This window comes from Erinaceus europaeus, chromosome 6, assembly GCF_950295315.1.
Source record: "Erinaceus europaeus chromosome 6, mEriEur2.1, whole genome shotgun sequence".
NCBI lineage: Eukaryota > Metazoa > Chordata > Mammalia > Eulipotyphla > Erinaceidae > Erinaceus > Erinaceus europaeus.
Genome location: NC_080167.1, coordinates 65,776,715 through 65,802,018, shown reverse-complemented (window position 1 = coordinate 65,802,018; position 25,304 = coordinate 65,776,715). Strand labels below are relative to the sequence as shown.

Genomic DNA, 25,304 nt, shown 5'->3' with positions numbered 1-25,304 from the left:
AATTTCTCTCTGTCCTATCCAATGACATAGAAAGGGAAAAGGAGGGAGTCGGGCTGTAGCGCAGCGGGTTAAGCGCAGGTGGCGCTAAGCTCAAGGACCGGCATAAGGATCCCGGTTCGAACCCCGGCTCCCCACCTGCAGGGGAGTCGCTTCACAGGCGGTGAAGCAGGTCTGCAGTTGTCTATCTTTCTCTCCTCCTCTCTGTCTTCCCCTCCTCTCTCCATTTCTCTCTGTCCTATCCAACAACAACAATAATAACTACAACAATAAAAAACAACAAGGGCAACAAAAGGGAATAAATAAAATAAAAATAAAAAAAAGATAATAAAAAAATTTTAAAAAATAATAAATTAAAAAAAAAAACAAAAAGGGAAAAGGAAAGGTCGGCCACTGGGGGCAGTGGATTTGTGGTGCTGGCACTGAGCCCCAGAGATAACCCTAGTGCCAATAAAAATAAATACATAAATAAATATAAGAATAAATTAGCCTAGAAAAAAAAAGTTCTTATACCTGTTTGCAGACAACTCAGAGAGGCCTTGGACAGGAAAATGCCTAGGGGCGCAGGAGAAAGTGTCACTCTCACGGACTTTCTCAGATGAGACAGTCACAGGACTGTCCCTGCAAATGTGTCCCTTCCTCCCACATTTACTTCCTGCTCTGCTCTCTGTTGCATGCCATCCACCTGCACAAGCCCCCGCCCCCCTTCTTACTGGGCTCCCCCTCCCTTCCCCACACCTCAGCTTGAAGGAATTTCAGAAGGCTGGCAAACTCCTCTCTGCACACAGCCGACCACTCCTCTGGGACACCAGTCCCTCCTGCTTGGGTCTCGGTTCCCAAGGACACTCCAGCCAGGGCCACTGGCCTGGGTCTGTCCCCTTGCCTGCTTCTTCTTGGTTCTCAGATTTTCTCTAAGCTAGCACCACTTTGAATGTCATGACGTCCTCTACTTTTAATATTTATTTACTTTGGATAAAGACAGAAATTGATAGATACCTGCAGCCCTGCTTCACAGCTCCTGAGGCTTACCCCCATCCCCCGCAGGTGGGGACCCAGGGCCTGAACTGGGGGCCTTGCACACTGTAGTGTGTGCACTCAACCAGATGCAGCACCACCCAGCTACTATCTGTCTTGACTTTTCTAATTAAAGGGATATTCCCTTCCTCTGCCTAACACCCTCTGTCCACTCTCTCTGCAGCACTGGCCTGAATCTTGATGTTTCTGGGTGTATTCATTCATCCTAGTCCATTGTATATGTGGGAGAGGGTGTCTTCTGAATCCCATCACATTGGGGACTGGGGCTTCACCATATATCTGATGTTGGGGGGCCTGAGGAACCCCCAGGATGAGTCTCAGACTGCCGGGTGAGGGCACAACTCCAGAGGGCACCATTCCCTGGCCTAGGGCAGGGGTGTCTCATTCGGCACAGCAGAGTGACAGTGGCCTACCCTGAGGTCCTTGATCCTCACTGTCCTGGGAACATCACTCATCATGGGGGAGTGTATTCCGTCCTCGAGAAATCAAGTAAGAGGTGCACAGGGACACGAGAGCAAGAACGGGGCCTATGAGAGCTTCCTACCTAGCACTCTGACGACACTGCCCTCTGCGGCTCTGTGAATGACGGTATTCCTTTTTGTACAAGCGCACTTGGGACGTAATGAGGTCAGCCATATTTTCAGTTATGCTGAAAATGTGTGAGAGGGAAATTATACATCACAGTGGGATGTGGGGTGCTTTTAGAGGTCATGGGAGGTATAACTCACAGAAGTGAAGGCCTCTGAGAGAAGCGCTATTTCTGGAGTCACCTTCCCATCTGTGACACCCCCCCTCCTGTCCACCTATGTCCCCTAGCTCCCAGCAACCCTTTAACCAGTGTGCATGTGCCTGTGGGTGGTAGTGGTGGTGGAGACAGACATGCAGGGTGGTGATCTCTCAGATCCCAGAGGCCACAGGGGACCAAGTAGGGGAACACAAGGGGGCATGGATGAGGGGTGGCCCAGAGGAGGGGACCCACACTCCACTCACTGGGGTCCCCAGGGAAGCAGGGCTGTGTGATTGCCTATGAGTATAAGCTGTGCTCTTGCCCAACAGACCCATCTGTCTTTGATGGAGGGTCTGCATGGACGACACCCTGATCCCCTGTCAGGGAGTGGGGGTTCACACATGCCCCTCCACCACCCGTGACTCTCCTTCCCTTCACTTCAACAGAGGAGAGAGCCTGGCCTTCATTCTGGGAAGTTTCTGGGCCAGGGAGGGCATCTCTGTTGATCTGAAGAACCTACCAACTCCAGAGTCCTTTCTGCTGGCAGGCAGATATGTGTTTGCCCTGCTGAGGTCTGATGCTACTGTCCTGGCGTCCTTTCTCCTCTGAGAATTTCCACGCGAAGCCTCTGTACCGCCGGTCCGGTGGCTGGACACACTGCATTGGTGTGGCTGACGCGGCTGCTGGGACTCACCCCTCAGTGTGTAAGTGGCATACAGGACACAGATGGAATTTCTCTGCATTGGTTCTTTCACAGTGGGAATCATCTAGGTGCTAAGAGGCATAAAAGCAATCCTGTCTCTCAGGCTGTGTGTGGGGGGGGGCGTCCTAGACTTCTGACACCTAGTAACTCTTTTTGTCTCTGATTATTTCAAAGGTTGTGTGTGTTTAAATGTACATTTCCATTTTGAGTATGAGTAATAGTACTCATATATATTCTATGATATCATATACTGTGTATACTATATTATGAGTAATAACAATAAATATACATTTACTATCAGTAAGAAGCACAAAAGAATCTGGACTATACCAAGACAAAGCTCTCGGTCAAGTTCAGGAAGTAAGGGCTGGAGATCGCTCACTGGCTCACTGGTTCGAGTGCACACTTACCGTTTCCAAGGACCCAGGTCCGAGCCCCCTGGACCAGATGGAGCGTTACACCTTATTTCAGGACCCCAGCAGGACACAGAGGCACAGGCAGTGGGAGTTTTTAGGTGCACAGCAAGCCGTCCCTGAAAAGTGCTGAAAACTGCCCTGCAGTAGCTTCCAGAATGTCAGTGGCAGCACAGTAAGCACTGTCACTTTGGGGAGGGAGAAAAGTGGATTAAGACTGGGTGCTGGGAGGGGGCTGCCCTCTCGAGCTGGCACTCCCCCGCGTGGGAGGCCCTGGACTGGAGCCCCATGGCAGAGCAGGGAATGCTCCACAGGTGATAGGGCAGTCCCCTGCTGTGTCCCTAACCCTCATTATCTAAGAAGAAAATGGCATCCTGGGCGGGCGGGCGCTGTAGCCTTTCCTGTGCATGAAGCCAGCCCCCTGTGAAACACTAACAAAGGAAAGTTGATTTTATTTTAAAGTTCTTCATGTTGCTTTAATGATCTCTATGGCCGTCATTTATTCAATTGATTATTTAATTTAATTATTTTGGTTAGAGCCAGAGAGAAATTGAGGGGGGGAAGGGAAAGGGAAGATAAGGAGTGAGAAAGAGAGGGAGAGGGAGAGGGAGAGGGAGAGGGAGAGGGAGAGGGAGAGGGAGAGGGGGAGGGGGAGGGGGAGGGGGAGGGAGAGGGGGAGGGAGAGGGAGAGGGAAGAGGGAAGAGGGAGAGGGAGAGAAATCTGCAATACTGTTTCATCGTTTATTGTTTATGAAGCTTGTGCACGGTAGAATGTATGCCTCTGATTGTGATCTATCTTAGCTTAGAATGTCAGTGGACCTTTTATTGGTGGTACAATCAACACCTGTGATTTCCTTTTTCTGGTTTTTTTTTTAACCTTTTATTTCTTTATTTTAATCAGAGAGAGAGACCAATCAGAGCACTGCTTAGTTCTGGCTCATGTGGTGCTGGGGATTGAACCTGGGACCTCAAAGCCAAAGGCGTGAAAGTCTTTTTGCAGAACCACTATGCTATCTCCTTGCCCCAACACCCATGTTTTTCTTTATACATATATATATATATATATATATATATATATATATATATATATATATATCCACAGGTAATTAGAAAAGAACAAATGGCAAGTTTTGGACTTTGACCAATAGATAAGTGTATTGGTGCCAAGAACTGGTTTTGACCTTGCACTTCCTTTTTCATTTCCAAAGAGAGAGCTGGTACTTGCACTTTTAGACTGTTATCTTCAAGGAGGGGCAGGCCCTCTGCTGAGAGCAGATGTCCCATGTGCCCTCCAAGTGGTGGGCCCACGCCTGAGTCCTCCCTCCCTGGGGACCTTGACCTTGCTGTGCTCAGCCCTGCAGCTGATGGGAGTCCAGCCTGGAAAAGCACAGCTTTATTGCCCAGAGATTTCACTGCTTGTGTGCTGACTGCCTTGTCCTCTGTCCCAGGCGCTGTCCCCTTCTCTTGTCCTCTGTCCCTGGCTCTATCCCCCTCTCTTGCCCTCTATCCCTGGCTCTGTTCCCCTGTCTTGTCCTCTGTCCCTGACTCTGTCCCCCTCTCTTGTCCTCTGTCCCTGACTCTGTCCCCCTCTCTTGTCCTCTGTCCCTGACTCTGTCCCCCTCTCTTGTCCTCTGTCCCTAGCTCTACCCCCCTCTCTTGTCCTCTGTATCAGGCCCTGTCCCCTTCCTTCATCCTCTGCTCCTGGCCCCACTGCCAAGAAGCCCCTGAGGGGACGTTTCCTCCTCATCCACACATATTTAAAGATACAAAGACTTGAAGGTCCTCACCCTGGGGGAGAGAGGCTGTTGACAGGCTTTGGGGGGGGGGCTGGACTTCTGGGGAGCCCCTGCACACCACACAGCTTGTCCGAACCCTTGGAGAGCTACCCTGTTCCTGGCCCCCATGACATGCCCAGCCACATGGTGATCCTTCTCCAAATGACAGGCAGGGGTGGGGATGAGGTGCTACAGTGGGAGGAAGGCGAGCCAGCCAAGAGTTTAGCTGTTTGAGGAAACATGATGTCTGGGGGGGTGTAATAATTTCCACTCACAGTGACTTCTGAGACTCAGGGTCTGTGACTTTCTAACAACGCACCTTCACCATAGTCTGGGGACCAGGGACTCTGGCCAGTTCTGTCCACCCCACGGCCAGGCTTAGCATCTCTCCTGCCCCACACAGAGCCCCTTCAGGGGGCAGGATAGATCCCCTCCCCACACCACCAGACTCCCCAGGTGCTAGGAGAAAGCATGAGCAGTCAGATGCACTGTGTTGTGCACATATGGAAAAATGCTTCCCGGTGCGTGCTCTCTGGGTTGGAGAGAACTCGACCGGAGCCAGCCTGGGCTGCTACTCACTCAGTAATGCAGGAGACAAAGTCTTGAACTCGTGGTGGAGTGGTAATGCAATGTCTTTATTGATCAGAGAGACAACGTTTTTATAGGATAGAACCGGAAGTGGCAAGTCAGAAACGGAAATGGCTAGGGAAGGGGGTGGAGAAAGGCAAAAGGGGGCTGGAAAGGTAGAAACTTCCTTAGCAACTGTTGCGAGGGTTTTAACTGGTGGGATTAATGTTACCCTGTAGGCGGGAAGGGTCTCAAGGTAGAAAGAAGATAGATCAAAGGAATGGAATGGGTGGGGCTCTTTAAGGCAAATCAGTGTTTATATAGCTAGGCCATCATATCAGGAATGCAGGGTGGAGCAGGGGGAGCTGGCTTAAGGCCCAACATCCCCCCCCCTTTTTTATCTAAAGGCCATAGTATCAAGAATGCAGGGTGCTTTGTGAGGCAGGGAGTCTGATAGGATGAGGCACACCTTTGGGGTTACTCCTGTCCCTCCTTGCTCAACCTCTCGGTAGAGAGAGAGACTGACAGGAAAGACACACTCCTCAGGTCAAGCCCTGCCAAACGCAACCACATCCTCACAATTTCCCGACACCCGGAAGATGACTCAGCACAGGGCGCCCCCCCAGAGGTGAGAAAAGCTCCATCTCAGTGGACATGGAAGGGAGGTCAGGCCCCAGGATTCTTTCACAGGGAGCTCCCAGGAGCACACAGACCCTCTGTAACTTGGGGCATGGGGGCGGGAGGGGGCATGTTTATTTCCTATAGAAACGTAGGAATGGGGCTGCACGGTGGCACACCTGGTTGAGCACACAGTTACCATGCACAAGGACCTGGGTTCAAGCCCCCCATCCCACCCCAGTGTAGGGGGGAAGCCTTCTTCTTCTTCTAGCTTTTGCCCTTCTTCCGTAGCCAGTCAACAGCGTCAGGTTGAGCCTGATGTAGAGTTTCGAGACCTCCTTTGAATCTGGAGAGGTGGCAGTCGTTGACTATGTGGGTCATAGTCTGTCTGGAGCCGCAGGGACAGTTCGGGTCGTCTCTGGCTCCCCAGCGATGGAACATAGCGGTTCACCGGCCATGGCCTGTTCGATAGCGATTGAGGAGGGCCCAATCATAACGTGCTAGGTCAGGGTTGACGCTTGCAGGGGTCTGTGATGAGGTGTTTGTTCTTTACCTCAGCTGACTGCCAACTCTGTTTCCAAGAGTCTGGAACAGAGAAGTTCAGTGTAGGCGTAGGGGACCAGATTGGGTGATGAGACATCAAGCGTTGGACAGGGTGGGTGAAGATATCCGCGTATATTGGCAGGTCCGGTCGAGCATAGACGTGGGAAATGAACTTAGATGATGCCGCATCCCGATGAATATCTGGCGGGGTGATGTTGCTAAGAACTGGCAGCCATGGAACCGGGGTGGAACGGATGGTTCCAGAAATTATCCTCATGGAGGAATATAATTTGGAATCGACCAAGTAGACATGGGGGCTACGGAACCATACTGGGGCACAGTATTCTGCAGTGGAATAGCATAATGCCAGAGATGATGATCGTAGTGTGGAAGCGCTCGCGCCCCATGAGGAGCTGGCCAGTCTTGCAACGATGTTATTCCTCGCACCCACCTTTGCTGCAGTTTTTATGAGATGTTCGTGAAATGACAGAGTGCGATAGAGAGTAAAGCCAAGATAGACTGACTGGGCTTCATGCCGGATTCTCGTATCGCCAAGCTGCACATTAAGCTCACGCGAGGCCGAGGCATGGTGTAGATGGAAAACAGATGATACCGTTTTTGCAGTGCTAGGGATTAGTCGCCATTTTTTACAGTAATCAGATATCAGAGACATGTCTTTCGTGAGTGTTTCCTCGAGGATGTCGAACTTGGATGCCTGAGTTGCACAGCCTCATGAGTGGTGAAGCAGTCCTGCAGGTGTCTATTTTCCCTTCTCTCTCAATTTCTCCCTGCCCTATCAAATGAAAATAAATATATATTTCAAATATATGTATACACACAAATTTACAAAGTAGTCCTCAGTGCCCATGGCTTGAAGGTGGAGAGTAAATCCTACCTGATTCAGAGCCTCTGATTCTAAGGAGCTTCCTGTTTCCCTGGGGCCAGAATTCCATCCCCCCACCCCACCTTTCAAGGTGACTCCAGAACACCTGGTGCGGCTTGTCTCCCCACGACCAGAATTCAGGGAGGGGCCTCATCCTCCACCCAGAGTGAACCTAGGGTCTGAAGGCTCATTCCAGAGCTCCCAGCCTTCTCAACACACAAACGTTTCCCCCAAGTCAGCTGGGACCCTGCCAGGGCCCTACAGTGTGTGGGGATTGGCATGGAAGCAGGGTGACGCCCTTCCTGAGAGCCCGGAATGCAAAGGAGCCTGTTCGTCTCCTAGACGGAGCAAACAAGCATGGGGTCACATCCAGTCTGATAAACAGCAGCATTTCTAGATGAAAATGCAGACAGTGCTACTGTTGTGCCCTGGAGTCCACACGCCATTCGAGTCACCACCTGTCACTTAGACAGCTAGTCCCTGACTCCTGCTCAGGCTGATTTCCAAGCAGCATGTGGGCATCCCATGAAACGCAGACTCCCTCCTCTGTGTCCCTCACTTCCTGGACCCCACCACGCAGGCACCTCACACCCTGCTTCTGGAATGCCTTCCAGTTTGTGCAGGTTCTTGTAATTAAGCCATTACTCAGCTCAACTGAAACACCAGGAATACACCTATCAGCTGGGAAGTCCACGTGAAGTGGGCCTCTGGATTCTTCAGTCAGACAGACAGTCAGGCACTGTGCTGGCTCAGGGAAGACCTCACGGACGAGGAGGTGCCGGCACTGGAGGAGAAGCCGCCCCGTGAACTGTGGGTCACCCACCCACTTTGACTGGTGACTTCTAGACCTGGGTCCTGTGGCAGAGATGCCTCACCCACCCACAGAGGGGAAAGCCTGCCCTGCAATTGCTACCTGGCCTCAGCCCAGCGCAGCCCTCCCCCGAGCAAAGCTAGAGATCTGTGGATTTGGAGGCTGCTGGGAAAAATTGGGGCGTGGGGGTTTTGTGAGCAGGAGCTCATAGACAAAGATGGAGGAGCTCCTGCCAGGCAGCAGTGATGTGGGCAGGAGAACAGAGTTGCTATCTCAGCAGAGAAACAGAAGTTCTTATTTAGACAAGAGGGAAAGAAGCACCAGGCAGGGCCAGTTAGAATGCAGTGTGAAAGCTTCAGAGGTGGCTTACCTCTGGGTCCTCCTGAACATTCTGTCCACCCAGGCACCATCACCCCTGCCCTCCCTCTCCCCCAGGCCAATAACTCCCCAGATCTGTTACCATTTCTGGGGGGGGGGCAGGAGCAGGTGTATTATGTATTAATGGAAGGTGATTGCAGAGGGGCCCAGAGGGGTGGGCATGAAAGAAAGAGAGAATGTGTGAAGGTCTCCCTCCACGGTTGCATCATCAACCCCTGTCATGTCTTTGGGGACATCTGAGTGAGGGTGCCATTAGGATACACAGCGCCTCTGCCCTGTACCCTTGGACCAGCAGTCTGGGCTCACCACCTCTGATAGAGCAAAGGCCGTCTGTGCAGCCTGAGCAGAAGCTGCCGGCCACCTTCCTGTCCTCCAGGACCCCCACCCCCCACCCACCCAGGAGAACACCGTCTTGCCCTTATTAATTAAAAGTCTATTAATTTCACCAGAGAAAGGGGCAAAGGCCCAGAGGGTCCCTCAGTTCTGGCAAACAGGATGCAGCAGGCTGAGCATGGGTCCCCAGAAAGCAAGGGCCGTGTGTTTCTGTGGACTCACCTCCCTGCAGCCTCCGTGCGACTTAATACAACATGAAACATAGACTCGCCCACCAACACGGGTCTCAAAGGTTTGTGAATCACAGGCCTAATGCACCACCTTCCAAAGACAAACTTCTGACAGCACTTTGACTTCAGAGCCAGCTTGCTTTTTCCGAACATCTTAATAGGAGGAGAAGTGACTTAAGGGCCATTCCCCAGGCATCTGCCCCATTTATCCACACACATGTAAACAAGCACATCTATTTCGGGGCCATGGTCTGCACGTGTGCAGAGCAGACAGTCACCACAAACACATTTCACCTTTGCTCCAGCATCTCATCTGAGCAGCTTCAGACCCATGGGTGCATGCTTGGAGTGACCTAATTCACTCAGTCACTGCCCTGGTGACAAAGCCAGGCTATTGAAGGACCCAGGACCCGGCGGATTTAAAGCCTTTGTCCTTGTTTCAGGACGTCTTTGTCCCCATAACAATAGGTGACATCCCACAGAATGCAAAGCCATTTGTCCAACTGCTGCTGCGACTTCCTGTTTAGCATGAAACACAGAGAGTTCTGGAAATCCCACAGGATGGGCAAAAAGGACACTGGATGTGGCCAGGTGGCCAGGATTTTCTCTTGCTGCACTCATGAAGCCGGTGTACATGGTCCAGGGAAGTGGTGGCTTCCAAAGGGTCAGTCTGTGTGTGGGGGGCTTAGTCTGTGAAGTCACCAGGACTGTGCAAAGGTAGGCTGGGTCTGAGGCATGTGAGCATCCTGCCTGTTTCCTGCAGACTGGATGCTCAGCTCAGTTTCAGGCCTGGGCATGAAAACAGAAGAAAGGACTCCCTCCCTCAACTCCTTTAAATATATGTACTTTGTTGTTGTTGTTGTTGTTGTTGAGGTTAAGCCACTTGGAGTATTTAGAACCTGTCAAATAAAGGAGAGAGAGAGCAGTGCCCCATCTCACAAGTGTCACAGGAAAGCCGCAGGGATCCCTGGCATTTGCCAGTGAGACAGGCACCTGAGTTCACCCTGGAGCACTTGCCCCGGCAAGGTGGCCCAGCAGAGGGGTCCTGGGGGCCCCCCACCCAGCTCGCTGCACTCACGCAGCTCCAGGACATGCCCCCACCCACAGCGCAGGCCTCCTTGGGGTTGCCACTCGTTCCTGTGTGCTGGTTGTGGGGAGGGGACACATGACACTCATTGGGTTCCAGCGACCAACCCCTGAGTCTCCCCAGCAGTGCTTTCCAGGAAGTGTCACAGCAGGTGCCAACGATGGGAAGAATGTGCTTGGTGAGGTTTTGACGGAATAGTACAGTTAGGATGAGGACCCCAGAATATGCCTGTCCGCACAGGGCTATGACCTGACTGGAAGCCCATATTTAGCTTTGGCTCAAAGTCCCATGTTTTGCACACGGCACCCTTTGCACCTGCTGCCCACAAGGCGCAGCCCCTCATGTCAGTGATGTCATGCACCTGCGGTCAGCCAATAGCATAAAGGCCGTTTGGGAAAACAATAAAGAAGGGAGCTAGCTGATGGCCCTGCGGCCTCTCTTTCATGCTCTGGCTCTTGTCTGCACCATCACTGACAGATTTTTTTTTAATTGTTTATTATTTATTTATTAGATAAAGACAGAGAGAAACTGAGAATACAGGGGACACAGGGAGGGAGAGAGACACCTGCAGCCCTGCTTTACCACTCGTGAAGCTTCTCCCTGTAGGTGGGGACCAGGACCTTAAACCTGGGTCCTTGTGCTCTGTGTTGTGTGCACTTAACCTGGTATGCCACTGCCTACCCCCTCCCCATTGACAGTTTTGAGTACTAAGGGCCCCCACCCCTTCTGAACACCTCCTCCTAGCCCTCTGAACCTTCTCCTTGGCCTAACAAGAGTCACCACGTTTGCTGAGCATTCAGGGGCCTGTGACAGGCACATGGCCTCTCTCCAGATGGAACCTTGTGTGTCATTCCGCAGTTCCTGTGAGCTAGGCTGAGCTGCACCACAGGCCCAAAGCCTCTCAGCCCCTCAGCGGGAAGAGGCCACTAAGGTCACACAGTGCAGTCCCAGCACACTCCCCCAGTCCACTTTCGTCCACCTGGGAGGATGTCCTGTGAGCTGTGCAGTCTCCAGTCCTAGTCTCCAGAGCAGAGAAGTGAAGGCAGAAAGGTGGAGAGAGGAGGCCCCAACTTGTTGGAAATTTCCCAGCACTTGCAACTCCGTTCTCTCTTTTGTCTTACCTTGGATGAAATTTGAAGGAATCCTGTGAAGTGAGGTTAGTTAGAGGCAGAAGGGTAAATATCAGATGATCTCGCTCACAGATAGAAATTAAGAAACTAGGAAAGAAAGGAAAAACGGGGTGAAACTAAGCCTAGTCATAAACTGTTTCAGCAAGGCCAAGGTCTGGGTGGGGTGGGCAGTGACATTGGGGACCCAATGCACTACGCCGAGGGAGGGCCGGGGTTGGTGGTGGGAATGTTGTGCAGACATCACAGAAAGATGAGGAATTGCACCCATGTGACAACCGTCTTATAAGTCATTATTCCTCCCCCCCCCCAATAAAACCATTTTAAAAAGGAATCATTAAAGGACTTATAGGGGATATGTCTCTGACAGGTTCAGGAAGCATTCTGGCCCAAACCAATGAAATAGGTTTGCACCTTTTTGCACCTAAAAGAGCTTAAAATGCCACTTATCCCCACAGCCAAATGTGCCTGAGGCCCCAGGTTCAGTCCCAGCATCACAGGTGCAGACATGAGCAGTTCCCTGGTCTCTCGCTCTCATAAAACATCAGAGCAGAGAAACTGTCCTTCAAATGCACCAGCATGGACTGAAAACCCTTCACCCAGGGGAACCAGCTCACAGCCCTGCCCTGGGACTGGGCTCAGGAGCAGCTGTACCAGCCTGGCAGATGTGGCAGGAGCTATTGAAAGTGTCCTCCTCTGTCCTCTCAGCGCAGGGAGGTGGCCCAGCCTTGCTGGCATGTGAGAACTGACTATCTTATCTCCCTGAGTTCCCAGTGGTTCCCACAGCTGGCTGGGAGAACAAGAGCCCATAGTCCATTCCTGGAAACCTGCTCCCTCCCTTCCCTGCTCATGTTCCACCTGGCTGGTCCTCCACAGACAAGCAAAGGGAAGGGGCTGGATGCTACTGCTCTCCTAAGATAGAGGAGTGGGCCCTCCCGGTGGGGAGCTGGGCTTGGATCTGGACATGCAGATGCAGCCACATGCACTACCCCCTCTCCATTCCCACGCCTGACTTTCAAGATGAACCAGGAGAGAGAAACTGCAGAGAGACCAAGGGGAGGCTTTCCTAGGCCTTTGGGTCAGATGGACATGAACCCCGGCTGCCCAAGGTTGGGAGCAGCTTGTGGGGCATCCTGGAAGATGCCCAGACCCAGTGTCACTAGAGGGTGTCTCCCAGCCTTTGACTAAAGGCAGGAAAAGCCCCAGAGAAGGTGACCTGTCCAGGACTCTTCTTGGGACTTAAACCGCCAGGGCTTTCCCAGCCAACATGGGCTTCTGTTCCTAACCCTGGGGAATACTGGAGGGTTTTGTTTGTTTGTTTGTTTGTTTGTTTTTTACCTTTCTGCTCACTATTTGGATATCAGCACTCCAAACTAGCCCAGTAACTCCATGTGTGCCCATGTGCCAGGTGACCAAGTAAGGACCATGCTGGATAAAATCTCAATATAACACATCACGTTTCTACTATTTAAAACATACATGAGAAAAACGTTCAGACCGGAGAAATTCTTCCAGTTGTGGAAGTGCCGAGATTCCATCTTCCCAATTCAATTCTATTACAGACAGGGAGTCCAAGATAAAAGAGAACTCACTGGAGAATCATCCCAAGGAGATTGTAATTACAAACATGCCATAATTAATGGAAATTAGTTCTGAACATGTGAAAAATTAACGTTAACACTTCCATATAGAGATACATCAGACTCCAGTCTCAAGCCAAGCTGATCTTCCGAAGAGGAACTTAGTACCCTTTTGAGCAATGGAATGGAGTCACAAGACAGCTGATGTGTTTGACCTTTGTGTAAGGAGGCTACATTCATGTGATTGATATGTTAATTGCCTCTTTTCACAAAGCTCTTTTAGACCAAGTAGAAGTACTGAAGGCAGGTTTATCTGCCTTAAAAGATATCCAGATATTGCCCTGCATCTCCAGTGTGCCAGGAATCGGTTCCCAAGTGAATGCTATTAATTAAGCAAACAAACGCAGGTTTGGTTGATGGGTTCTTTGTGCACGTTCCATTGAACTAGTGACCAGGGTGTTGTGATGACAGCAGTGCTGGGAGCAGCATGACCTCACCATGGGTGAAGTGATTCTTTCTACTTCTGTTTTGCTGTGAAACAGAAGAAAGCAAAGAGGAATCAAGGGACCTGGACAGAGAAGGGACTTTCTGTGAGGAGGATATTTAGAAAGAACTGTGGCTGTCTTCCTTCTCTCCACTAATGACCCCTGCCAGCCCTGCCTTCAGAAAACACAGCCTGAACAGTGTGGCAAATCTCCCGAGAACTTTTGTGGGAGAGACCTGTGCTATAAGACAATCCAGAGACAGATCACCCAGACCTGGGCAGAAAGAGCCCCAGTGCTCTCAGCATAGCCTGGGGGTTGGGGGAGAGCTTAACACCATCTCCAGTGAGAGACAAAAACCAAAAAACAAACCAACAAACAAAAATGAGCCAAAGTATTGAAACTAAAAACCATTGTGGATTGCTGTAAATTCTGAAAGGGTATCAATTCGGAAAATTCATTTCCCTTTTTTAAAAAATAAAAAAATCTAAGAGAGAGAGAGAGCATGGCTCAGTTCTGTCATATGGTGCTTCCTGAGATTAAACCTGGGGGCCGTAGAACTTCAGACATGCAAGTCTGATGCACTATAATTGGAGCTATTTCCCCAGTCCCAAACCAGCATAAATCCTATAGGATTAGTTTCAGCCAGATTTTGATGCCTACTCTACTCAAGAGTAGCCAAAACGCTGTGAGGGCCACAGGCACCACTTTGTAGCAGCATGCCTGAATCCAGCATCCTCAGCGGCCCGACAAGCTTCCACCACACTGGCTGGCTGCGAAACTGATGGCTACCGTCTAGAAACCTACAGTGACTATGAAACATACACACTGCATGTTGACCAGAGTCACAAAGCAGGAGGGAAAGACAGCTCTTCTTTCTCTTCACTGCAGTAGTTGGAGTGATTTTCAATGTATGAGTGCATTTACAGTCAACTCCCATGTCTCTTGAGAGAGGAATCCTGTGCTGTCTGTCTCGCTGGCAAACACATCGTTGCTAGGAGCCCTCACAGGCACTCAGGTTAGAGGGACCTAGATTCCTGTCCCACAGACCCTCAGAGAAGGTAATGTTGGCAACTCCAAGCCAGACGCTTTGGAAGATAGATTTGTTCCACAGCAAAGGGTAAACCAGACAGGTCAGAAAGGCAGCAGCTGATGGGTAGATCAGCCCAACTACACAGGTGAGGATGACGCTGCTGAGACCAGGTAAAGGCAGGGTGGTGATGAGACGCGGGGTGTGATTTAAATGTCAAATTGACCAGGTTTTCTGGGGAGCTGGGGACTGTATATGGCTGAGAAAGAAACTGAGGAATAAAGGGGAGGTCCAACCCTTTGAAGCCCTTGAAATAAGGGAGCCTCTGACCCAGTGAGCACATGCCTGGGGAGAACAGTCAGGTGAAAAGAAAATGGGAGTCTGGTTTCTACAGGAAGTTGAAGTAGGAAGCCAAGTAGGGTGGGGACATCCGGTAGGTGTGTGGATATGCACATAAAGAGTTTGGGGCAGACTGGGATGGTGACAAAGACTGAAGGGCCCTTGGTATTTGGGACCTTGAGGAGAGTGACAAGTGGAGGAAGAATGAAAGGGTAGAGCTGTCCTGGAAGAGAGAGGAAGAAAGCAGTGTCAAAGGGGATGGGCAATGTGTGGCTACTGTAGATATGACCAGGGAAATTGAGGATGATGAGAAAAGATCATGACCAAGACCCTTTCTCCCTCTTTTAATAAAGAGTAAATGCTTGAGCAGAGAACACTGAAAACAGTTCTCTTCCAAGACAATGTCGCTCAACTGTTGACATAGTATAAAACACCCAGGAGAGGTTGGTTGGCTCCCCTCTAAAGTGAGAACTGAGATGCCATGTCATATCCTCCATTTTCTTAGGAACTTGAACCCCAATCCTGTCATGAGCTGACTTCCTACAAATGCTTTTAAGTATCGTCACTTCTTTTTTTTTTTCACTAGAGTATAAATTATATATCCCTTGTTAAGAAAAAAGTTGCTCTTTCTAAAAAATCTTTTAAGTCCCTAAGATCCAAACTCATGAGTCAACTGTACAAAATGGTGGCAGCTAAGTGGGCAGGTGGGTGGAGCAAACAGCATAGTCACAGGCCCGAATCCCTTTGTGGGTGCCCTTAGCCGGTCAGAAGAGTCAGTGTCCCGGTTCCTATGATATATGCATCATTTCAAACACCTGCCAGCCCAATTTCCATATGTTACATTTGCTTCTTTTCTTCTTGATCACCGCTGTCTTCTGAAAAATGTAGTCCAGGCTGAAGAAAGAGAAATATCCTTTAGATGAGAGATGAAAGATCTTTCAGGCAGATTCAAATTAAAATTAACAATCAATTAACTAGTGACTGTGTGAGAATGCGAAGTCTTTCAAGCTCACAGCAATTAGACACTGTGCTGAAAACACAGACATCAGAGCTTGTGATAAGGCATAAGGTGAAACAGTTACACGAGGAGGGAATCTGGGACTTGTGGGACCTGACCTGGATGAGGCTACGGGTTCTATTTCATGAACGGGAATGCCAACTACAGTAATAGAAGTCAATATGTACTGGGAAAGAGAAATCAAAACAAATTAAAAATGACATGAAGCTGACAAATACCACAACCATTAGGAATTCCAGAAGAATCCATGGCATTGGATAAATTCACTGTCACTTGCCCACATGTGTTTACTTATCTGTTGCCTCATTAGGCCAGTGACCTTTGTAGTATAGTTTTTCTAGAGATAGTAGGAAGTCCTGTCTCTCCTCCAGCACATGTCGACAAAGCTCATGATAATTTGTATTAGTCACACCTTGGGAAGGTTCATTTTAGCTTCATTTTAACTCCTTGTTGTTAATCTGGGTGCTTTTCTTTTTAGATTTCTTAGCGAATTTGAGCAAACATCAATCAACTTCTTTCACCAATAGACTACAAGAGTTTAGAGTATGGTGTTTTTCTGACTAACTCAATCTAAATAACTACTTACTGCTTATATTAGAAACTTATCTCTTTGGGTGAATGATTGCTTTCAATTTGAGTTGAACTTTTATGAAACTTGTCAGCATGAGAGCTCCATCTCTGACGTCACTGCTAGACTGATCGTTTCTGTTTCAGAATCCACTGGGTTTTTATCTGAACTCTTCCTCTTGGGCCTTACCCTTTCGAGTCATCGAGTCAGAAATTTGGGACTTCTCACAGTGTTGAAACAGCCCAGGAGGGCTTTCCAAATTGCTATTAAAATGACATATTCCCCCACATAACTTCCCCTTGGTCAGATCTCCGAAATCTCTGTGGTCTTTGACCCCTGCTGACCCGGAAGGGCTGCCTGGTAAGATGTTGGAGAGAAAATAAACAGTGTTCCTGCCAGTGTAGTTGCCTGCCTTTTAAAAACCATTTACAAGTAAGACCCAGAGAATTCACCAGAAAGGCCACAGTTGCTTTAACTTCATGGAAAAATCTACCTTAGAGTAGGTTGTCTTTCACCCAACACAGGAGAATCTAAATCGCATTTTTTGGATCTTGCTGCCTGGAGATGAAGAAGGGGGATCTTCACCCATCTGTGGAGAGGCCGCATCCATCCACAACGTCTTCTTACAAGAACTCCAGACGTTGTGTACCACCAAATCTACAGACCTCTGGGAATGAAGCCAGCTGCCTCCTCTGCATGGTCAAGAACCTTCTTTAGAAGATCTGGCCTCTCTACACTTTCCAGATGCAGACTCTGAGGTCTCATGCAAATGCAAGCAAATCCATCCATCCACCTATCTACCAACCTCCCTCTCTAAGCCTCCTCTCTCAGGCTTGGGCAGTGGACACAAGTGCAGGGCACACTCTCTTCCTAGAACAGCAGGGAAGTCAGCTGTGGACCACCACACCTCAGAATGGGAGCCCCTGGGAAGGAGATCCCAGGAACTCCTTCAGGAAGTAAATTCCCTTCAAGAGGAGAGAGTGCTGTGCATGAGGAGAGAAAGAGTGGCAGCTGGAACCTCAGGGAAGGAGCCACAGCTTCAGCAGTTGGCATTTATTACTGGACAGATCACTGGGCAATTTGCCTACTGTCACATGCTAGGAGGCCACACAGCAGCGCTGAGGGCCAGACAGGCTGGCTGGATGAACGCCCCCACCTCTCAGAGCTGCTGACAGTCACCTCAGCAGGCAGCCACAGGGAGCTTCAGCCATGAAATGGAGTTAGGGGGGCTTGTGCAGAATACTCCCTCCTCGTTTCATGCCCCAACCTTTACCTGCCTCTGTCTGTCTTCTGGGAACCCCCCACCTAACTTCTGTGTAGCTGTTCCATCACCTGCAGAAAGTTTTAAGACACTGGATCACCCCCAACACTGTTTGCTTTTCTTGGAAGTGTCCTTTGTCTCTTGAAGTGAACTGTGACATCTTGTGAGGACACGGAACAGAGGATGCTGTGATCTGCCAACAAACAAGAAAATCAGACACATGGGAAGACAAGGTTCCAACGCTCAGTTGGTGGGGGGCGGGGGGAGCCACAGCCAGGCTCCAGGTCTCAGTATATCAGCTTGGGTCCTGGTCACTTCTGTGTGGTTAATCATCACGGTGATTAGTGGCAAATCGCTAAGGCACTGCAAGTAGCCATGGATCTTGGCTCACTTCCTCTGGGGGTGGGGGGTGGGGGCTAAGGAGCTTGGGAAAGACTTGGTTGTGTGACTTGGTTGTTGTTCAAGGCTCCTCTCAGGACAGTCAGGTGCAGCTGGAATAGCTGGTGAGCATCTGGTGCTGGCCTAACGCCTCTCTGCGTCTGTCTGTCTGCTTGCCTGTCTGCCTATCTGCCTGCTTGTCTGCCTGTCTGCTTGTCTGTCTGTCTCCCCACCCCAGCCCCTTTGTCCACTTCATATACCCTGTCTGTGTCGCCTCTCAATGCTCTCCATTGAGCTTCCTCATAAGATGGCAGTGTCAGTGTGATGGGACCATTTGTCATAACTTCCCAAGGTGGTGGCTTCCAGTAGCCCAAAAACAAAGGAAATGGAAAATGGGAAATGGGCTGTTTGTCTCAGATGCTTGTAGGTGAACATGAGGTGAGCTGATGGGTGTGTGGCTCCCCGATGCGCTCTCTCAGCGCAGAGAGAACATGCGCAAGTGATGGCTACTGATGTACAGAGTAACCCGCGGGGAGCATAACAGAGACGCCAAGGTCAGGGGGTGGGGCTAGAAACAGCTGTGTCCAGACTGGCCACCTCCAGGGCCCCACATATGCATAGTGACACCCAGTGACAGGGGCTGTCCAGCTGGTTACTTGTAAAAGACTTTCTTTTCTTTTCTTTTCTTTTTTCCTCCTCCAGGGTTATTGCTGGGCTCAGTGCCTGCACCATGAATCCACCGCTCCTAGAGGCCATTTTTTCTTTCACCTTTTGTTGCCCTTGTTGTAGCTTCGTTGTGGTTATTATTATTGCCTTTGTTGACACAATTCGTTGTTGGATAGGACAGAGAGAAATGGAGAGAGGAGGGGAAGACAGAGAAGGGGAGAGAAAGATAGACACCTGCAGACCTGCTTCACCGCCTGTGAAGCGACTCTCTCAGGTGGGGAGCCAGGGGCTCGAACCGGGATCCTTACTCCGGTCCCTGCGCTTTGCGCCACATGCGCTTAACCCACTGCGCCACCGCCCAACCCCCGTAAAAGACTTTCTAAGACAACATCTACTGAAGTTTCTTCAGTGTTTGCAACTGCTGCACCACCAGGAACACCCATGCTTTCTCTCGTCAGTGAGAAGTACTGTAACCCCAACTTACCCTTTTTTTTAAAGAATTTATTTATTTATTCATGAGAAAGATAGAAGAGAAAGAACCAGCCATCACTCTGGTACATGTGCTGCCGGGGACCAAACTCAGGACCTCATGCTTGAGAGTCCAGTGCCTTAGTCATTGTGCCACCTTCCGGACCACGCAACTTACCCTTTCTAAAAAAAAGCAAGGGGTTCAAATTCACAGTCACATTCTATCTGGGCTGTACTCAGGGGTGACCCCCCATCCTCCTTCCCACCCAAACCCAGGGGCCCCCTGAGGGGAGGCTCCTTTCAGTTCTCACCACCATCCTACCCTGCAGTGGCCAGCTCTGCACTGACCCCTGAACAGCCTGGTCCTCAAGCACCTCTCTGGAGCTTTCTCCCACCTCTCAGACCACCGGCTCTCACCCCACAGCCACTGCCCACAGAGATGTATGTTGGTTCTGTAACCAGGGGACCATGCTTGTTTTGTCTGTTGGGCACTGAGGTGGCTTTTATTTTTATGAAAGAGAAATAGAGGGAGGGAGGGAGAGAGAGACCAACCTATGCCCCACCACTCAACTCTGGCATATATGGTGGCTGCAGGAATTAACCCAAGGTCCCTGTGGCCTCAGCGTGCAAGTCCTGTGTCTAACTCTGATCTGTCTCCCCTGCCCAGTGATTTTGGTCACTGCTGGCTGGAAGTCTGGGACTCCTCCAGGCTCTTCTGCAGTAGGAGACCGGGAAGCTACTCCGGGGAGCAGAGAAGAGATAGTCCAGGCCCTCTGAGCCCAGCCTTGGCTGTGTCCTTTATTCTTTCCCATTGTTAGAATTTTCCAGAGGGGAATGTGAGATAGAATGGGGGAGGGGAGAGGACGTGACAGGAAGGGAAGAGATGAGAGGGGTGAGGAAGGGCCAGGATGGAGAAAGCCCCAAGGAAGCCCTATCCCCTGAGACTCTGACACTAAGGTCCCCAGCCAGCCTTCACAACCATTAGATTTCAGTTTCACTCATCTTCAAACTCCCAGGCTGCAGTAACAAATGGTGCAACTGAAATGTATTTCCCTTTTGGAATTTTCTGTCCTAGCTGATAATCTCCGGTGCAGTTTCAATAGTGAACAAAAATCAACAGACCAGTTTGGTGGTGTTCCCCCCGCCTTTGTTTTGTTTGTTTGTTTTAAGGCTGAAATGCTATTTTTGCCCAATGCTCCATGGTTATAAAATGTCAGAGACAGCGAGTTTGCCATTTAATCTGAATACCAGCCTTCTCACTTAGCAGCAAACTCTGCCCTACACAGTCAGCCCCGTGATCGCAGCAACAGCATCTCCATGTCTGAGTTTTCAGGGACTGTCAGGCCCTGATGAGAAGCCAGGGAGGAGCCAGAAGACAGTTTCCAGTGCTGCATGAGCCATCAGCTGGCGTGAAGCCCCAGGGTCTTCAGGCCAAGAAAGGATTGCTGCAGCAGGAGGGTTCTCTGAAACACCGAGATCAGAAGCAGACGGGAAGCTCCAGTGGACAGGTTGTTCTCTTATTTCGGGTGACCGTTTGGTCTAAATTGAGTTTTCTGAAAAGAAAAAGGCAACAAGCGTTGGTTGGTTAAGTGACCCTGTTTCTGAGATTCTGTTCAAAGCCAGAAATGAAGTTAAGTGACAAGTTGGAAAGGAATAACAGCTCTTCCTCTTCTTGTGAGTAAATCTCATCAAATGTAGCTTTTGATCATCTGGAACTTATCCGCGCATATATATGGATTCCATTCTGTGGGATTTCCAAGCCCACTCTTTCTTGTGGGGTGTAAGAGGATTCCTCCAAGGGGGATAAGTTTACCCCCCCCAGAAGGCAGGGAACACACCCCCTGGGGGTGTGTTCACAGAAGTGACAACACCAGCTAGTAGGCCAAAAGGCGCTTGTAAACATCACGAAGAAGGGAGATGGCCTGAGTTGGGAGACAGAGACACAGAGAGAGCCCATGGGCTTCAGGGGAAGTTGTTGAGGCAGGAGACACTGAGGCACCCCCAAAATGGGCCACCCGCAAGACAGAAGGCCACAGAGGTGATGAAGGGTCTACACATTTTATACCTGCTCTGGAGCAGGGGTGTTGCTGGCCTGGAATGAGGGGCCCCAGGGGAAGGAAGCTGCTGTTTCCAAGGGTCCAAGACGGAGCTTTGGGGTTCAGCAGGAAGGAGACTGGCCGTGAGAGCAAAATGGCAGGCTGTGTGAGGACATGGGTAGCCAGAGGGGTTAGACAAATGCAAGGTTTCAGGGCTCCAGCAGCGACTCTCCACATTTCAAAGTGGCTTAAGGATGGTGAGGTGACTCACGGATCTGCACCACCTGTTAGCAACCACATAACAAGGAGAAGATCATTAGACACCCTCTCACCCCTTCCCAACCTGCAAGAGAGTTTGCCGCGAAGCACACAGGCCAACTGGCAGAGACGGCGGAACGAATGCATTATGAATTCTGTTAAAACCCAGCTGGTCCTTTGAGAAATCATAATCGTCTGCAAACCCAGAAACCACTCACTAGAGTCATTCATTCTTTTCCCTACTACTAAATACTCACGGACTTTGCTTTTAAAACTATCCCCGCCGGGATATTCTAGAAGGCAGGATCGGATCTACTTGTTTGTTTGACTTGGCAATGGCATCATGCCATTTCAGCACCAGAGGAGGCGGTCTGTTCTTGTGGGCCCGGGGTGGGGTGGGGGGGACTTGGAGCAGGAACCCAGCTGGTGGTGGCCCTGCCACCCACTACCTGCTACCTTGGACAAGTACCAGGAACCCCCCCCCAAAAAAAAAAAAAAACCTCAGGTTGAATCTCTTAGAGCATTGTCATGAGATGTAACGGGTGGCCAGACATTTGGAAAGTCTGCTGTGAGGTGTGGCATCCATGTAAATGCCATGTGTAAGGAAGGGAGTGAGGGAGCGTCACCTATGACAAGTTCTGTCAGGACTGAAAGCTCAGTCAGCCATGGCAGCTGACTCCTAGGAAGGAAGAGAGAGAGGACAGAATTGAGGGCACTGTGGCATGACCAAGAGAAGAGAAATCAACACCACTGATTAAGTCATTCCCTTGGTTTATCCCCAGCCAAGCTCTCAAAGCTGGAGGTGGAGGGTGGGGATGGGGGGAGCACAATGTTATGTCGATCTGAGGCTGTAGACCAATGCATACTGGACCCAGGAGTCAACTCAAGGAATGATGGCTAGTGGAAAGACAGATAGAAAGCACTCAAATGCTTGGTAAGGACCATTGACCTTAGCAACTGTAGCTGAAGGGAGGTGGGACCTGGGAAATGAGTAAGAGCTCTCCCAAAATAAGACAGTGGGTGCACAGCTTGGGGACAGTAGTTGCTTCGGGGAAACTTGGGCCTCATTTTGCTAGATTTCTATCATTTGGGGGAGCAGATAGAAATCTAGAGGTGCAGAGAAAACCACCCTGTCTTTAGATGTTGATTCATACCCAGGGCCATTGGGCCTGTGCCAGCTTGAAGTCTCAAAGGGACTAGACCAGAGGCAGGTCTAGTGGACAGAAGCTGAGGATGTATCTTGCTGATGTCACAATTCGCTAAGCTCTCTCATCAGCTGTCATGGGGGGTTGGGTGCCAGCAGATAAAGCAGTTGCGGTAAAGTAAAAGCCAAAGTCACAGCCAGGTCACTGGTGGTGACTGACCACTGGATCATCAGGTCTTGGCTGAGAGTGACCTTCTGTCTTTCTCCCTGGCTCTGAACATTCCCAAGCTCAGAAGCCGGGGGTGGGGTGGGGGGGGGAGAGTAACATTTAAAGCTTCTCCCTGGAGCCTCAGAGCCTTGATAAAGGCTAAAGGGATGGGCCCTATGGCGGTGAGGTAAGAAGAGCTTTACAGACTAGACCAGCCGGTCAAGGGAGTCGCGCCTGGTCCTTCAGAGCAGTTCTGGAGATGGAAGAATGGAAAGACCAAGCTGGGTTCTGTAGTGTATTATAGCATCCGTCACTCACTGTCTTAGACCACATATAGAAGGAGCAGTACACACAAAATAAGCACCAATCTTTCACAAAGCAAAGAGATAGAGATTGGCTTTGATCTTGGCAAGAAATTCTAATTTTTATTTATTTGATGAGACTGGTTTTATTTAATTTTAATTAATTTATTTATTTTCCCTTTTGTTGCCCTTGTTGTTTTATTGTTGCAGTTATGATTGGTGTTGGTGTTGTTGGATAGGACAGAGAGAAATGGAGAGAGGAAGGGAAGACAGAGAGGGGGAGAGAAAGATAGACACCTGCAGACCTGCTTCACCACCTGTGAAGCGACTCCCCTGCAGGTGAGGAGCCCGGGGCTCTAACCGGGATCCTTAAGCCAGCCCTTGTGATTTGCACCACGTGCGCTTAACCCTTGCGCTACCGCCCAACTCCCAATGAGACTCTACTTTGAACAAATAGCTCCCAAACAGCCAGGTAGCTAGAGCTGAATAAAATGTGCCAGAAACACTTCCTCAGCCTCTTTTAATTTAAAATTGCATGTGCTGACCAAGGTGTTCCATTAAAAATAGATACAGACCTGTCGACATTTTTTTTTCTGCATCATGATAAAAAGAAATCTACATTTTGATGGGTTCAGAATAGCTGGCTCAGGGGCCAAGAAGAGATCGCTCACCAAATAGTGAGGCCCTGGGTTCAAGTTCTGACACCGCCAGAAGCACAAGGGGACCTTCAGCGAGATCTCCCCTCTCTCTCTCAACAGTGGAGGATGAGAAGCTTGCTCCAGGAAGGCAGGTCCACAGTCCTCTCGAACACGTCCACAGCTCTGGGTCCAATTCCCAGGGCCATGTGAAGTAAAAGATAACATAATCGCCACTACCAGCAAACCAACACTTTCCCTCTCGTTTGGCATCCCTGTGATCAGCTACAACCCCAGCAAGAGCAAGGCCTGGGTCCTCCTAATGGCAACGAAATGGTATCACCAAGACACCATTTCCTGAAACAAATTTTGTTCATGCCTTTCTCCGCACACATTTTCCTAGATTCCCTCTCTGATCACCCCCACACCTGCTGGGGAGTTTATGGAAACACCATGCCCATCCCATGCTCTGTGACCTGGAATCAAAGTTTCAGGACAGCACCCTCAGTATCTGGTGGGTAGCAGTGCCCACCGTGCAAGGGTGATGAACGATGAGTTTGCAGGGAGTCACTGCAAACACCTCACAAAGTTTGGGGAGATGCATTCCTGTTGGGACAACCTGGAGCCTTGGAGTTTCGGCTAACAAACCCAGAGCTGTCTAGACAATAACCGTGACCACCCCCACTCCCGGCATTGGATGCAGGGCTGCGTTCAGCCAGCACAGCCCCTCTGTGGGGAGGACCCACCTCTGCTAGATGGGACACTTTCCCCCACCCCACCCCACCCCCTCCTGCCTTGAATTCGCAGGAGTCTAAAGAAAAGTCTAGAAGTGGGAGAGGACAAATCAGATGAGATGGGGCAGTCAGCAGCGCCTTGAACTGAGATCACAGCTACTTAGCCCTCAGGTCCAGCCCTGCCAGGTTGCCTTGGGGAGAAGACGCCCCCGCGGTGTGTGGGTGAGGTAAGGGTTCTGGAATGTACTGATAGCAGGGGGCTGAGCCACAGGGTTCCACCCCTCAGACCATTACACATTAACTAGCAAAAGCTGGGGCCAGTTGTGTTTCTCTGTAGCAAGGGCCTTTGTGGAGCTGGTCTTCTTCCTCCTGGGTGTCTGGAATCTGTCAGGGAAATGAGCTGCACCTCCTGACCTCTGCCATCATCCCTGCTGGGACTTCCCAGTGACGTCACCCCAACATGGGGGCTTAAAGGAGAGGACAGAAACCTCTGTGCTCCCACAATTAGCAACAGGAAAAAAAAAAAGACTGAAGTGAGGGAGAGGAGAGAAAGGGAGAAATGCCCAGTGAGCCCTGAGTGCCAGGAGCCCCCAGGAAAGTTAGAAAATGTCAGAGCCAGGTCTGCTGCAGGTCAGGTTTGTTGGGAAGCTGGCCGGCGAGGCCACACCTCCCCAGAGGCTCACCGGAGTCACAGGCTCCCCCCACCTGCAGCCATGACCTCATCTGCAAAGAATGGACACCCAGGGACCCGTCAGTCACAGGCACTGACCTGCAGCAGACTCTGGGCCCACTGCCTCTCTGGAGGTCTCTGGCTTTCAAAGTGGTGTCACATCATGTGCAGTCCCATCCCGAGAGCAACCAGCTCTCTTTCTGTCCTGACCAAGACAAGCTGACAAAGATGTGACATGAAAGGTGAGAGGCTTTCACCAGTACCAAGCTGTCTGGGGCAATAGGGAAAATAATAATAATA

General features: G+C 50.3%; 1 long non-coding RNA gene across 2 annotated transcripts; it reads right to left on the bottom strand.

Annotated features, from left to right (window-relative positions):
* Window positions 1–20,157: 20,157 nt before the first annotated feature.
* On the bottom strand, window positions 20,158–24,284 carry LOC132539028 (uncharacterized). Of its 2 annotated transcripts, XR_009550337.1 has the most exons (3): window positions 24,133–24,284; window positions 23,637–23,786; window positions 20,158–20,570 (listed from the first exon to the last, which is right to left on the bottom strand). It is a non-coding gene; the product is annotated as an uncharacterized LOC132539028 (long non-coding RNA). The 2 variants fall into 2 exon arrangements; XR_009550336.1 differs by lacking the exon at window positions 24,133–24,284 and having other exon boundaries at window positions 23,637–24,000.
* Between the last annotated feature and the right edge of the window lie 1,020 nt (window positions 24,285–25,304).